Source organism: Canis lupus, chromosome X (assembly GCF_003254725.2).
Source record: "Canis lupus dingo isolate Sandy chromosome X, ASM325472v2, whole genome shotgun sequence".
Lineage (NCBI taxonomy): Eukaryota > Metazoa > Chordata > Mammalia > Carnivora > Canidae > Canis > Canis lupus.
In genome coordinates, this window is record NC_064281.1 from 59,250,018 (window position 1) to 59,263,537 (window position 13,520).

Below are 13,520 nucleotides of genomic sequence, written 5' to 3' on the forward strand. Positions count from 1 at the left end.
TCCCTCTGCCTATGTCTCTGCCTCTCTCTCTCTCTCTGTGTGTGACTATCATAAATAAATAAAAATTAAAAGAAAAAGGAAAACCATATCTGGGGACATCACAATGCCAGATTTCAGGTTGTACTACAAAGCTGTGGTCATTAAGACAGTGTGGTACTGGCACAAAAACAGACACATAGATCAATGGAACAGAAGTGGACCACCCAGAAGTGGACCCTCAACTTTATGGTTAACTAATATTCCTAAGGAGGAAAGACTATCCATTGGAAGAAAGACAGTCTCGTCAATAAATGGTGCTGGGAAATTTGGACATCCACATGCAGAAGAATGAAAATAGACCACTCTCTTTCACCATACACAAAGATAAACTCAAAATGGATGAAATATCTAAATGTGAGACAAGATTCCATCAAAATCCTAGAGAACACAGGCAACACCCTTTGTGAACTCAGCCACAGTAACTTCTTGCAAGATACATCCACGAAGGCAAAAGAAACAAAAGCAAAAATGAACTATTGGGACTTCATCAAGATAAGAAGCTTTTGCACAGCAAAAGAAACAGTCAACAAAACTCAAAGACAACCTACAGAATTGGAGAAGATATTTGCAAATGACATATCAGATAAAGGGCTAGTTTCCAAGATCTATAAAGAACTTCTTAAACTCAACACCAAAGAAACAAACAATCCAATCATGAAATGGGCAAAAGACATGAACAGAAATCTCACAGAGGAAGACATAGACATGGCCAACATGCATATGAGAAAATGCTCTGCATCACTTGCCATCAGGGAAATACAAATCAAAACCACAATGAGATACCACCTCACACCAGTGAGAATGGGGAACATTAACAAGGCAGGAAACAACAAATGTTGGAGGGGATGCGGAGAAAAGGGAACCCTCTTACACTGTTGGTGGGAATGTGAACTGGTGCAGCCACTCTGGAAAACTGGTGGAGCTTCCTCAAAGAGTTAAAAATAGACCTGCCCTACGACCCAGCAATTGCACTGTTGGGGATTTACCCCAAAGATACAGATGCAGTGAAACGCCGGGACACCTGCACCCCGATGTTTATAGCAGCAATGGCCACGATAGCCAAACTGTGGAAGGAGCCTCGGTGTCCATCGAAAGATGAATGGATAAAGAAGATGTGGTTTATGTATACAATGGAATATTACTCAGCTATTAGAAATGACAAATACCCACCATTTGCTTCAACGTGGATGGAACTGGAGGGTATTATGCTGAGTGAAGTAAGTCAGTCGGAGAAGGACAAACATTATATGTTCTCATTCATTTGGGGAATATAAATAATAGTGAAAGGGAATATAAGGGAAGGGAGAAGAAATGTGTGGGATATATCAGAAAGGGAGACAGAACGTAAAGACTGCTAACTCTGGGAAACGAACTAGGGGTGGTAGAAGGGGAGGAGGGCGGGGGTGGGGGTGAATGGGTGACGGGCACTGGGGGTTATTCTGTATGTTAGTAAATTGAACACCAATAAAAAATAAATTAAAAAAATAAATTCAACAGCAAAGAAACAAACAATCCAATCATGAAATGGGCAAAAGACATGAAGAGAAATCTCACAGAGGAAGACATAGACATGGCCAACATGGACATGAGAAAATCCTCTGCATCACTTGCCATCAGGGAAATACAAATCAAAACCACAATGAGATACGACCTCACACTAATGAGAATGTGGAAAATTAAAAAGGCAGGAAACCACAAATGTTGGAGAGGATGCGGAGAAAAGGTAGCACTCTTACACTGTTGGTGAGAATGTGAACTGGTGCAGCCACTCTGGAAAACTGTTTGGAGGTTCCTCAAAGAGTTCAAAATATACCTGCCCTCTGACCCAGAAATTGCACTGTTGGGGATTTACCCCAAAGATACAGATGCGATGAAACACCGGGACACCTGCACCCTGATGTTTATAGCAGCAATGGCCACAATAGCCAAACTGTGGAAGGAGCCTCGGTGTCCATCGAAAGATGAATGGATAAAGATGTGGTTTATGTATACAATGGAATATTACTCAGCCATTAGAAATGACAAATACCCAGCATTTGCTTCAATGTGGATGGAACTGGAATGTATTATGCTGAATGAAGTAAGTCAATCGGAGAAGGACAAACATTATATGTTCTCATTCATTTGGGGAATATAAATAATAGTGAAAGGGAATATAAGGGAAGGGAGAAGAAATGTGTGGGATATATCAGAAAGGGAGACAGAACATAAAGACTCCTAGCTCTGGGAAATGAACTAGGGGTGGTGGAAGGGGAGGAAGGCAGGTGGTCGGGGTGAATGGGTGACGGTACTGAGGGGGGCACTTGATGGGATGAGCACTGGGTGTTATTGTGTATGTTGGTAAATTGAACACCAATAAAAATAAATTTATTTTTAAAAAATAAAATAAATATAAAAAAACAATCCTATTGGCTAGTATCTTGTTGAGAACTTGTGCATCCATGTTCCTCAGGGATATTGATCTATTTATCTATTGATCTCTTTTTTTTCTGCTGTACTAATGTATTCCATCTTTCAAAAAGAAAGACATAATTGGGGATCCCTGGGTGGCGCAGTGGTTTGGCGCCTGCCTTTGGCCCGGGGCGCGATCCTGGAGACCCGGGATCGAATCCCACGTCGGGCTCCCTGCATGGAGCCTGCTTCTCCCTCTGCCTGTGTCTCTGCCTCTCTGTCTCTCTCTGTGTGACTATCATGAATAAATAAATAAAATCTTTAAAAAAAAAAGACATAATTGTAATATTACTTAACAATATGTTAAAAAAGTAGCCAGGCATGCCTCCGTGTTAATACAGTCGTACACTCTCTAACAGACTTGATGGTGAGAGTACTGGGTGGGGTTTTGTTTTGAACTTTCTCATTCTGCAAGGGATCTTACACAAGCTGGCTACAAGTCAGGGGGGTCAGACACAAACAGCGCAACATGTCGACTCTTAAACAGTAGATTGTGGAGGAGAATGAAGCGCGCCTGCCCACCCAGCCCGCCTCAGGGGGACGCAGGACACACGAGAGCTGAGTGACGGGAGTCCCCACACGGGGACAGATGACAGGAAGGGGCGAGATGCAGAGGAGAATTATAATTCTCCTTTTTGGTGGGGTCTTTGTCTGGTTTTGGAATTAAGGTGATTCTGGCCTCATAGAACGAATTTGGAAGTACTCCATCTCTTTCTATCTTTCCAAACAGCTTTAGTAGAATAGGTATGATTTCTTCTTTAAACGTTTGATAGGGGGATCCCTGGGTGGCGCAGTGGTTTGGCGCCTGCCTTTGGCCCAGGGCGTGATCCTGGAGACCCGGGATCGAATCCCACGTCGGGCTCCCGGTACATGGAGCCTGCTTCTCCCTCTGCCTGTGTCTCTGCCTCTCTCTCTCTCTCTCTTTCTCTCTCTTTCTCTCTCTCTCTGTGTGACTACCATAAATAAATAAATTAAAAAAAATTAAAAAAAAATAAACGTTTGATAGAATTCCCCTGGGAAGCCATCAGGCCCTGGACTCTTGTGTCTTGGGAGGTTTTTGATGACTGCTTCCATTTCCTCCCTGGTTATTGGCCTCTTCAGGTTTTCTATTTCTTCCTGTTCCCATTTTGATAGTTTGTGGCTTTCCAGGAATGGGTCCATTTCTTCTAGATTGTCTAATTTATTGGCATATAGCTGTTCATAATGGGTTTTTAAAATCATTTGTATTTCCTTGGTGTTGGTAGTGATCTCTCCTTTCTCATTCATGATTTTATTAATTTGAGTCTCCTCTCTCTTCTTTTTAATAAGGTTGGCTGATGGTTTATCTATCTTATTAATTCTTTCAAAGAACCAACTCCTGGTTCTGTTGATCTGTTCCACAGTTCTTCTGGTCTCAATTTCGTTGAGTTCTGCTCAAATTTTAATTAACTCTCTTCTGCTGGGCGTAGGGTCCATCTGCTGTTTTTTCTCTAGCTCCTTTATGTGTAAGGTTAGCTTTTGTATTTGAGTTCTTTCCAGTTTTTGAATCGATGCTTGTATTGCGATGTATTTCCCCCTTAGGACTCCTTTTGCTGCATCCCAAAGATTTTGACGGGTTGTATCTTCATTCTCATTAGTTTCCATGAAACTTTTTAATTCTTCCTTGATTTCCTGGTTGACCCTTTCATCTTTTAGCAGGATGGTCCCTAACCTCCACGTGTTTGAGGTCCTTCCAAACTTCTTGTTGTGATTTAGTTCTAATTTCAAGGCATTATGGTCTGAGAATATGCAGGGGACCATCCCAATCTTTTGGTATGGGTTCAGACCCGATTTGTGACCCAGTATGTGGTCTATTCTGGAGAAAGTTCCATGTGCACTTGACAAGAATGTGTATTCAGTTGAGTTTGGATGTAAAGTTCTGTAGATATCTGTGAAATCCATCTGGTCCAGTGTCTCATTTAAAGCTCTCGTTTCTTTGGAGATGTTGTATTAGAAGACCTGTTGAGTGTAGAAAGTGCTAGATTGAAGTCACCAAGTATAAGTGTATTATTATCTAAGTATTTCTTCACTTTCGTTATTAATTTGTTTAAATATTTGGCAGGTCCCACATTCGGGGCATATATATTGAGGATTGTTAAGTCCTCTTGTTGGATAGATCCTTTAAGTATGATATAGTGTCCCTCTTCATCTCTCACTACAGTCTTCGGGTTAAATTTTAGTTTATCTGATATAAGGATGGCTACCCCTGCTTTCTTTTGAGGACCATTTGAATGGTAAATGGTTCTCCAACCTTTTATTTTCAGGCTGTAGGTGTCCTTCTTTGTAAAATGAGTCTCTTGTAGACAGCAAATAGATGGGTCCTGAATTTTTATCCAGTCTGAAACCCTGCGCCTTGTGATGGGGTCATTAAGCCCGTTCACGTTCAGAGTTACTATTGACATATATGAGTTTAGTGTCATCATGATATCTATTCAGTCCTTGTTTTTGTGGATTGCTCCACTGGACTTCTTCTTAAAGGGGAATTTTGAGAGTCTCCCTTAAAATTTCTTGCAGAGCTGGTTTGGAGGTCACATATTCTTTCAGTTCCTGCCTGTCTTGGAAGCTCTTTATCTCTCCTTCCATTCTGAATGAGAGCCTTGCTGGATAATTGATTCTTGGTTGCATGTTCTTCTCATTTAGGACCCTGAATATATCCTGCCAGCACTTTCTGGCCTATCAGGTCTCTGTGGAGAGGTCTGCTGTTACCCTAATACTCCTCCCCATAAAAGTCAGGGATTTCTTGTCTCTCGCTGCTTTAAGGATCTTCTCTTTATCTTTGGAATTTGCAAGCTTCATTATTAAATATCGAGGTGTTGAACGGTTTTTATTGATTTTCTGGTCGGATCTCTCTATTTCCTGCATCTGAATGCCTGTTTCCCTTCCCAGATTAGGAAAGTTTTCAGCTAGGATTTGTTCAAATACATATTCTGGCCCTCTGCCCCTTTCAGCGCCCTCGGGAACCCTAATTAAACATAGGTTTTTCTTCCTCAGTCTGTCGTTTATTTCCCTTAATCTGTCTTCATGGTTTTAATTGTCTGTCTCTTTTTTCCTCAGTTTCCCTCTTTGCCATCAACTTGTCTTCTATGTCACTCACTCGTTCTTCCACCTCGTTAACCCTCGTCGTTAGGACTTCTAGTTTGGATTGCATCTCATTCAATTGATTTTTAATTTCTGCCTGATTGGATCTAAATTCTGCAGTCATGAAGTCTCTTGAGTCCTTTATGCTTTTTTTCTAGAGCCGCCAGTAGCTGTATAATAGTGCTTCTGAATTGGCTTTCTGACACTGAATTGTAATCCAGATTTTTTTTAATTTATTTTTTATTGGTGTTCAATTTACTAACATACAGAATAACACCCAGTGCCCGTCACCCATTCACTCCCACCCCCCGCCCTCCTCCCCTTCTACCACCCCTAGTTCGTTTCCCAGAGTTAGCAGTCTTTACGTTCTGTCTCCATTTCTGATATTTCCCACACATTTCTTCCCCCTTCCCTTATATTCCCTTTCACTATTATTTATATTCCCCAAATGAATGAGAACATATAATGTTTGTCCTTCTCCGACTGACTTACTTCACTCAGCATAATACCCTCCAGTTCCATCCACGTTGAAGCAAATGGTGGGTATTTGTCATTTCTAATAGCTGAGTAATATTCCATTGTATACATAAACCACATCTTCTTTATCCATTCATCTTTCGTTGGACACCGAGGCTCCTTCCACAGTTTGGCTATCGTGGCCATTGCTGCTAGAAACATCGGGGTGCAGGTGTCCCGGCGTTTTATTACATCTGTATCTTTGGGGTAAATCCCCAACAGTGCAATTGCTGGGTCGTAGGGCAGGTCTATTTTTAACTGTTTGAGGAACCTCCACACAGTTTTCCAGAGTGGCTGCACCAGTTCACATTCCCACCAACAGTGTAAGAGGGTTCCCTTTTCTCCGCATCCTCTCCAACATTTGTTGTTTCCTGCCTTGTTAATTTTCCCCATTCTCAGTGGTGTGAGGTGGTATCTCATTGTAGTTTTGATTTGTATTTCCCTGATGGCAAGTGATGCAGAACATTTTCTCATAATCCAGATTTTGTAACTCTGTGGGAGAGAGGACTGTTTCTTTCTTTTGAGGTGAGGTTTTCATTCTAGTTATTTTGCTCAGTGCAGAGTGGCCAAAAGCAAGTTGTATTGGGAAAAGGAGAAAAAGAGAAGAGAGATAGAAGGAAAGAAAAAAGAAAAAAGGAAGAAGAAAAGGAAAAAAGAGAAGAAAAATAGAAAGAAAAAGAAAGGTGAAAAAAAAGGGTGGGGGAAGCAATCAGAAATCAAAAAGAAAAAGAAAACCACGGGGGACTATCTTCTGATTCTGTATACTTTAAGTCCCTTGACTTCCCCTTGACCTTGTCCGTCTAGCTGGTCTTCTGGGGGAGGGGCCTGTTGTGCTGATTTTCAGGTGTTAGCAGTTGGGGGATCTGCTCTGCCCCTTGCCTGGTGCAGGGCTCAGTGGGGGTTGTTTACCCCGTGAGGCCCCAGGAGCAACAGCCCCAGTGGCGGGGCCAGCTCTGGAAACCTGGATTCAGCCCCTGCAGGAACTCCGGAGCTCTCTGTCTGCAGGGCCTGGAGGCTCCGGGGCGGGGTCTCTGATCTGCTCAGCTGGACAGGAGCGTCCTTGCTGTCCTGGGTCCTCCCAGGCTCTGCCTGTCCCGGGGGGAGGCCGGATCCTGGGCTGTGTCCTGGCGCCCTGTGCTCCGGGGCCTGCGCTGTTGGATTCGCGCTCCCGGCCTCGCAACCCCCTCCGCCAAGCCTCCGCCCGAGCCCCTCCGAGCTGCTCCCGGAGCCGCGCAGCCCCCTCCGCACGGAGCCTCTTCCTCTGCCGGAGCCGCCGCCATTGAGCTGCTCCCGTAGCCCCGCAGCCCCCTCCGCGGAGCCGCTGCCCGAGTCCCTCCGAGCTGCTCCGGATCCCATGGTGCGCGCTGCAGCCCTTAGGGAGCTTGGCACTCTCCTGTGTGCGCCGCAGGTGTCTGTTAGTGTCCCAGGGAGCCCGAGAGCATCCCCGCCCTCCTGGGGTCCTGCTCTAACTCCCTGCGGGCGCCTTTCGCCTGTGAAGATTGGTGAAGGGGCTCTCCTGTCCTGGAGTCCTGCTCCAAATCCCCGCGAGCCCCTTTCCGCCCGGGAAGATTGGTGCAGTTCCTGCTTCTCCGGGACGGGGGTTTCCTGTCCTGGGGACACTCGCCCCGGCCTTAGCCCGGCTCCTCGCGGGGCCCCTCCCCCTTGGAGGCCTTTTGTTTATTTCTTTTTCCCCGTCTTCCTACCTTGATAGAAGCACGAACTCTTCTCACTGTAGCGTTTCAGCTGTTCTTTCTTTAAATCTCAGGCCGAATTCGTAGATTTTCAGGATGATTTGAAGGTTATCTAGGTAATTTGGTGGGGACAGGTGATTTGGGGACCCTACTCTTCCGCCATCTTGCCCCTCTTCATCTATTTTATTCTTAATTTCATCTATGTAGTTCTTCATCTCTGATAAGTTATTTTTTATATCTTTTTTAAGGGTGTCACTGATGTCCTGCATGCTTTTCTGAGGTTTACTGAGTGTGTTTTTTATCATTACTTTAAATTCTCTATCAGATATATTACTTGTTTCTCTTTTTCTTTGCTCTCCTGCTGTGATTTCATCATGTTCTTTCATTTGGGGTGTATTTCTCTGTCTCCTCATTTTGTCTACCTCTGTGTCTGTTTCTGTGTGATAGTAAATTCAACTATGTCTTCTACTCTCAGAAGTAGTGACTTTATGAAGAAGTCATGTAGTTTAGAAGACCCTGAAGTGTAGGGTCCCTTGTTCACTATAACGTGGCACTTCAGGGTAGTCTTCTATGTGTGTTTCTTGTATCCTGCTATTGGATGTCACATTTCCTTTCAGTCCATGAGTCTGCACTGACTACCTTTTTTGGCTTTCCTTACTCTCCATAATGTTAGTGAGATCCAGGCAGGCTAGCTATGAGGGGGCATGGCAGTAGAAGGGCATAGAGATGGGATGATGGTGGTAGAAAAATTTGTGCAGAGCCACTACTCCTAGGCTAGATTGCCCCCACAGCCAAGTGGCCACCAGGGGCCTGGGGCTCAGGGGCAGGTGAGGGCACACTGTGAGTGCAGCTGGGCAGGCATATACATGGTATTATCAAAATTTGCAGTGAGCTGCTAGTTTTTACAGCTCCCCTGAGGTGCATGGGTGACCAAGGATGTGGCACATGAAAGCAATGGTGCTCAGATGCATACAGTGTCTACATGTGAGGCTCCTGGGTGAGGCATGCATGGCATTAACAAAATTTGCATTGAGCAACTAGTCTAAGGCCAGATCTTCTGAAGCACAGTGACCATGGCAGCATGACATGCAAAGCAAGTTGCTGAATTGAGAGGGGCCAGTATTAACAAAAATAGCACTGAGACAGAGCTGATGCCAGCAGGCTTGGAGTGGCTGAGTCCTCAAGAGAATTTTTGGGCAGGGTGTACTGCTAGCAGACTATGTAGCCAGCGTCTGTGCAGAGCTACCTCTGGCAGGTGGCCCTGTGTTTATTCTGGGTCTTAAGGGAGAAAAATGGTGAATGGCAGCTCCTTTGCTTCCAGAGAAGTACTCTAACATGGTCTGAAATCAGGATACATAAATTTCCCTCCTACTCTACAAGCTGTCACTCCCATGTTGCCTCTCCTTGGATTACTGTGTCTTTAAGGTTGGGGACCTGGCTATCATTCACACCCCCTCCCCTGCTCACCCAGTACTGAGTTAACTGACTATTAAATCTCAGGCCCCAAGTCCCATTGGTTATACAAACCCATGGAATTCAGCCCTTCTGTTCTTCAAGGCCAGTGTTTATGGGGATTCATTTTCCACATGTGGGTTCCCTGGCCCTTTTCCCTCCCTGTGCCCTTAGCACCCACCCTCCAGCAGACAACTGCCAACCACAATTTCTGGCCTTCCTAACCTCACTGATACGACTTGACTTCTCTACATTTAGTTGTAGATTTTGTTCTGCCAGCCTTTAGATCACTTTCTGGTTTATTGACAAGGATGCGAGTGATATTGAGTTGTAAACCTGGGACAGGTGAGCTTAGAATCCTCCTACTCCACATCTTCCTGGAACCCACTCTTCCACCTATTTTTAAATTGGATTATTTGGAGTATTTTTTCTTATTGAATTGTATGATTTATTATATATTTTTGAAGTTAACTCCATACATATGACTTACAAATATCTTCCCCAATTCAGTACATTGCCTTTTTATTTTGTTGATGGTTTCCTTCACTGTGTAGAAGATTTGTGGTTTGATGTAGTCCCATTTATTTATATTTTTTATGTTTTCCTTGCCTTTGTAGTTAGATTCAAAAAACCATCGCTAAGACTGATGTCAAAAACCTTACAACCTAGATTCTTCTTTTCTTGGAATTTTAGGTTTGTAGGTCACATATTAAGTCTTTTATCCATTTTGAGTTCATTTTTCTATATGGTGTAAGATAGTGAGTTAGTTTAATTGTTTTCCAAATAATCATTCAGTTTTCCCACACAATTTATTGAAGAGATTGTTCTTGTCCCATTTTGTATACTTGTCCACTTAATTATTAATTCACAGTATATGTGTGAGTTTATATCTGAGCTCTCTATTCTATTTCATTGATCTTTGTGTCTATTTTTACACCAATACTATACTGTTTTGATCACTATCATTTAACATATTTGTTTTTATTTAAACTCCAGTTAGTTAACATACAGTTTAATGTTAGTTTCAGGTATATGATATACTGATTCAACATTTCCATACAATACAGGGTGCTCATGACAAGTACATTCCTTATATTCCTATCATCTATTAACGCATCACCCCACTAACCTCCATTTTAGTAACCATCAGGTTGTTCCTTATAGTTAAGTCTTTTTCTTGGTTTGCCTCTTTATTTTTTTCCCTTTGCTTGTTTCCTTTAAGATTTTATGTATTTATGTATTTATTTATTTATTTGAGAGATACAGAGATAGCAACAGAGACAGAGAAAGAGAACATGAGTGAGGAGGAGAGGGAGAAGTAGGCTCCCTGCTGAACAAGGATACCAACATGGGGCTCAATCCCAGGACCCTGGGATCACGACCTGAGCTGAAGGCAGATACTTAACTGACTGAGCCACCCAGGTGCCCCTTGTTTCCTTTGTTTATCAAATTCCACATATGAGTTAACTCATATGGTATTTGTATTTCTCTGACTTATTTCACTTAGCATAATATTCCCTAGCTCTATCCATGTCACTGCAAATGGCAAGATTTAGGGTTTTTTTATAGCTGAGTAATATTCCATTATGTGTGTGTGTGTATGTATACTTTAAAGTGGAGGTCTACTAGCTGCCCTAGTCAGGGCTGTGGGGAGTTCTTTTTCCCCATGAGGTCACACTGCCCTGGCCTTCTGAACCTTCCTCACCTTCATCTCCAAAAACCTCAAGCTCTGAGCTGCTGCTACAGCCTGGGTTCCCTCCTCTTTTTCTCCCTTGTCCCCTCCACCTCTATATCAGGGAAGAGGGTTAGAGAGGAGAGCCTCCCTGTCATCACCTTATTTCCTGTGCATCCAATGTGGAACAGAGATTGTTGACTACACTGTTCTTCAGGGCTACTGGGCTTGAGACAAGAGTAGGGGGTTTAGCAGGGGGAGATGGTGCCTCCAGCCACTTTTGTGCCCCCTCAGCCTGCTGTGGGGCACCTGAGAAGACTTTGAGGGCAGGGCAGGAGCAGAAAGGGAAACTGAGGAAACTATTCCATTCCCACTCCACCCAACATCTCAAAAATTAGGTCTTAGCCAGGGGCAGGAAATATTGCTGAGCCTAAAGACTGAAGAATGGGGTATTTAGGAGTGGAGTTCAGAGAGGCAGATTCCTTCTCCTTTCTTCCCCTCATGCTCAACCCCTTCCCTTCCTGACCCAGGCTGACATGGGACACTTTAGATAAATCCTTATAAATATCCCTATGTTATCCTCTCTGCAGAGATCTCTTGAAGACCTGCTGCTGTCACCTCCAGTTTTTAAGTTGTTACATCCCCACCTTCCTCCTGTTAGCCCCCTCACCTTCAGCCTGTCACCCAATAACTTAGGACAGTCCCCCTGAATATATATATCTCATATATTCTTACTCTATTTACCATCAGGGGCATGCATTCCTTTGAATTAATATTTTTGTATTCTTTGGGTAAATACCTAGTAGAAAAACTGTTAGATGGTAGGATAATTCTTTTTTAAACTTTCTGGAGACCTCCATGCTGTTTTCCATAATAGTTGAACCAGTTTGCATTCCCACCTACAGTGCAAGAAAGTTCCCTTTTCACCAAATCTGCACCAACACCTGTTGTTTCTTGTGTTATTGATTTTAGCCATTCTGATAGATGTGAGGTAATATCTCATTGTAGTTTTCATTTGCATTTCCCTAATAATCAATAATGAGCATCTTTTCATTTGTCTGTTGGCCATCTGTATGTCTGTGGAAAACTGTCTATGTACATCTTATACCCATTTTTAAATTGCATTATACATTTTATGGGTGTAGACTTTTATAACTTATTTTTATAAAAGTTATAACTTTTATAACTTATTTATAACTTATTTATAATATAACTTATATTTTGGATAGTAACCCTTTATCAGATAGATCATTTGCAAATACTTCTCCCATTCCATAGGTTGCCCTTTAGTTTTCTTGATTGTTTCCTTTCCTGTGCAGAAGCCCTTTATCTTGATGAAGTCCCAAGAATTTATTTTTGCTTTTGTTTCCCTTGCCTCAGGATATATATCTAGTTAGGATGTTGCTATGGCTGATGTCAAAGAAGCAATTGCTTGTGTTTTCTTCTAGGATTTTTGTGGTTTCCGTTCTCATATTTAGAACTTTAATCCATTTGAATTCATTTTTGTGTATGGTGTAAGAAAGTAGTCCAGTTTCAATTTTCTGCATATTGCTGCCCTATTTTCCCAACACCTTTTCTTGAAGAGACTTTTTTTAACCATTGGATATTTTTTTCTGCTTTGCTGAAGATTAATTGATCATATAGTTGTGGGTTCATTGCTGGGGTTTCAATTCTGTTCCATTGATTTATGTTTCTGTTTTTGTGGCAGTACTATACTGTTGTGACATTACAGCTTTGTAATACTACTTGAAGTCTGGAATTGTAATGCCTTAGGCTTTGTTTTGCTTTTTCAAGGTTGTTTTAGCTATTCAGGATCTTTTGTGGCTTCATACAAATTTTGGTATTGTATGTTCTAGCACTTAAAAATGCTGCTGATTGGGGCACCTGGGTAACTCAGTGGTTGAGTGTCAGCCTTTGGTTCAGGGCATGATCCTGGATCCTGGGATCGAGTCCTGCATCAGGTTTCCCACAGGGAGCCTAGTTCTCCCTCTTCCTATGTATCTCTCTCTCTCTCTGTGTGTGTCTCTTATGAATGTATAAATGAAATATTTTTTTAAATGATGCTTGCATTTTGCCAGAGGTTTTATTAGATGAATATGTTGCTTTCGGTAGTATAGATATTTTAACAATACTTATTCTTCCAGTCCATAAGCATGAGATATCTTTCCATTTCTTTGTGTCCTCTTCAATTTCTTTCATTAGTATTTTATAGTTTTCAGAATATAAGTCTTTTGCCTCTTTGGTTAGGTTTATCCCTAAGTATCTTACTGTTTTTTTTGTGTAATTGTAAATGGGATTAATTCTTTGACTTCTCTTTCTGTGGCTTCATTACTGGTGTATGGAAATGCAACGGATTTCTGTATGTTGATTTTGTATCCTCTGACTTCACTGAATTCATGTATTAGTTCTAGCACTTTTTAGTGGTATTTTGGGTTTTCTATATAGACTACCATGTTATCTGCAAGTAGTGAAATTTCTCTTCTTTACAAACTTGGATTCCTTTCCTTTCTTTTAGTTGTCTGATTGCTGAGGCTAGAATTTCCAGTTGTATATTTAACAGTGGTGAGAGTGGACATCACTGCCTTGTTCCTGATCATGGAGGA

At 42.4% G+C, this 13,520-nt stretch overlaps 1 long non-coding RNA gene across 1 annotated transcript in view; it reads right to left on the reverse strand.

Annotated features, from left to right (window-relative positions):
- LOC125754607 (uncharacterized) overlaps positions 1 to 7,335 on the reverse strand; it is a 32,643-nt gene extending 25,308 nt beyond the window's left edge. The window contains exon 1 of the long non-coding RNA XR_007409302.1: positions 6,374 to 7,335. This is a non-coding gene — a long non-coding RNA (uncharacterized LOC125754607). The remainder of the gene's footprint in view (positions 1 to 6,373) is intronic.
- Between the last annotated feature and the right edge of the window lie 6,185 nt (positions 7,336 to 13,520).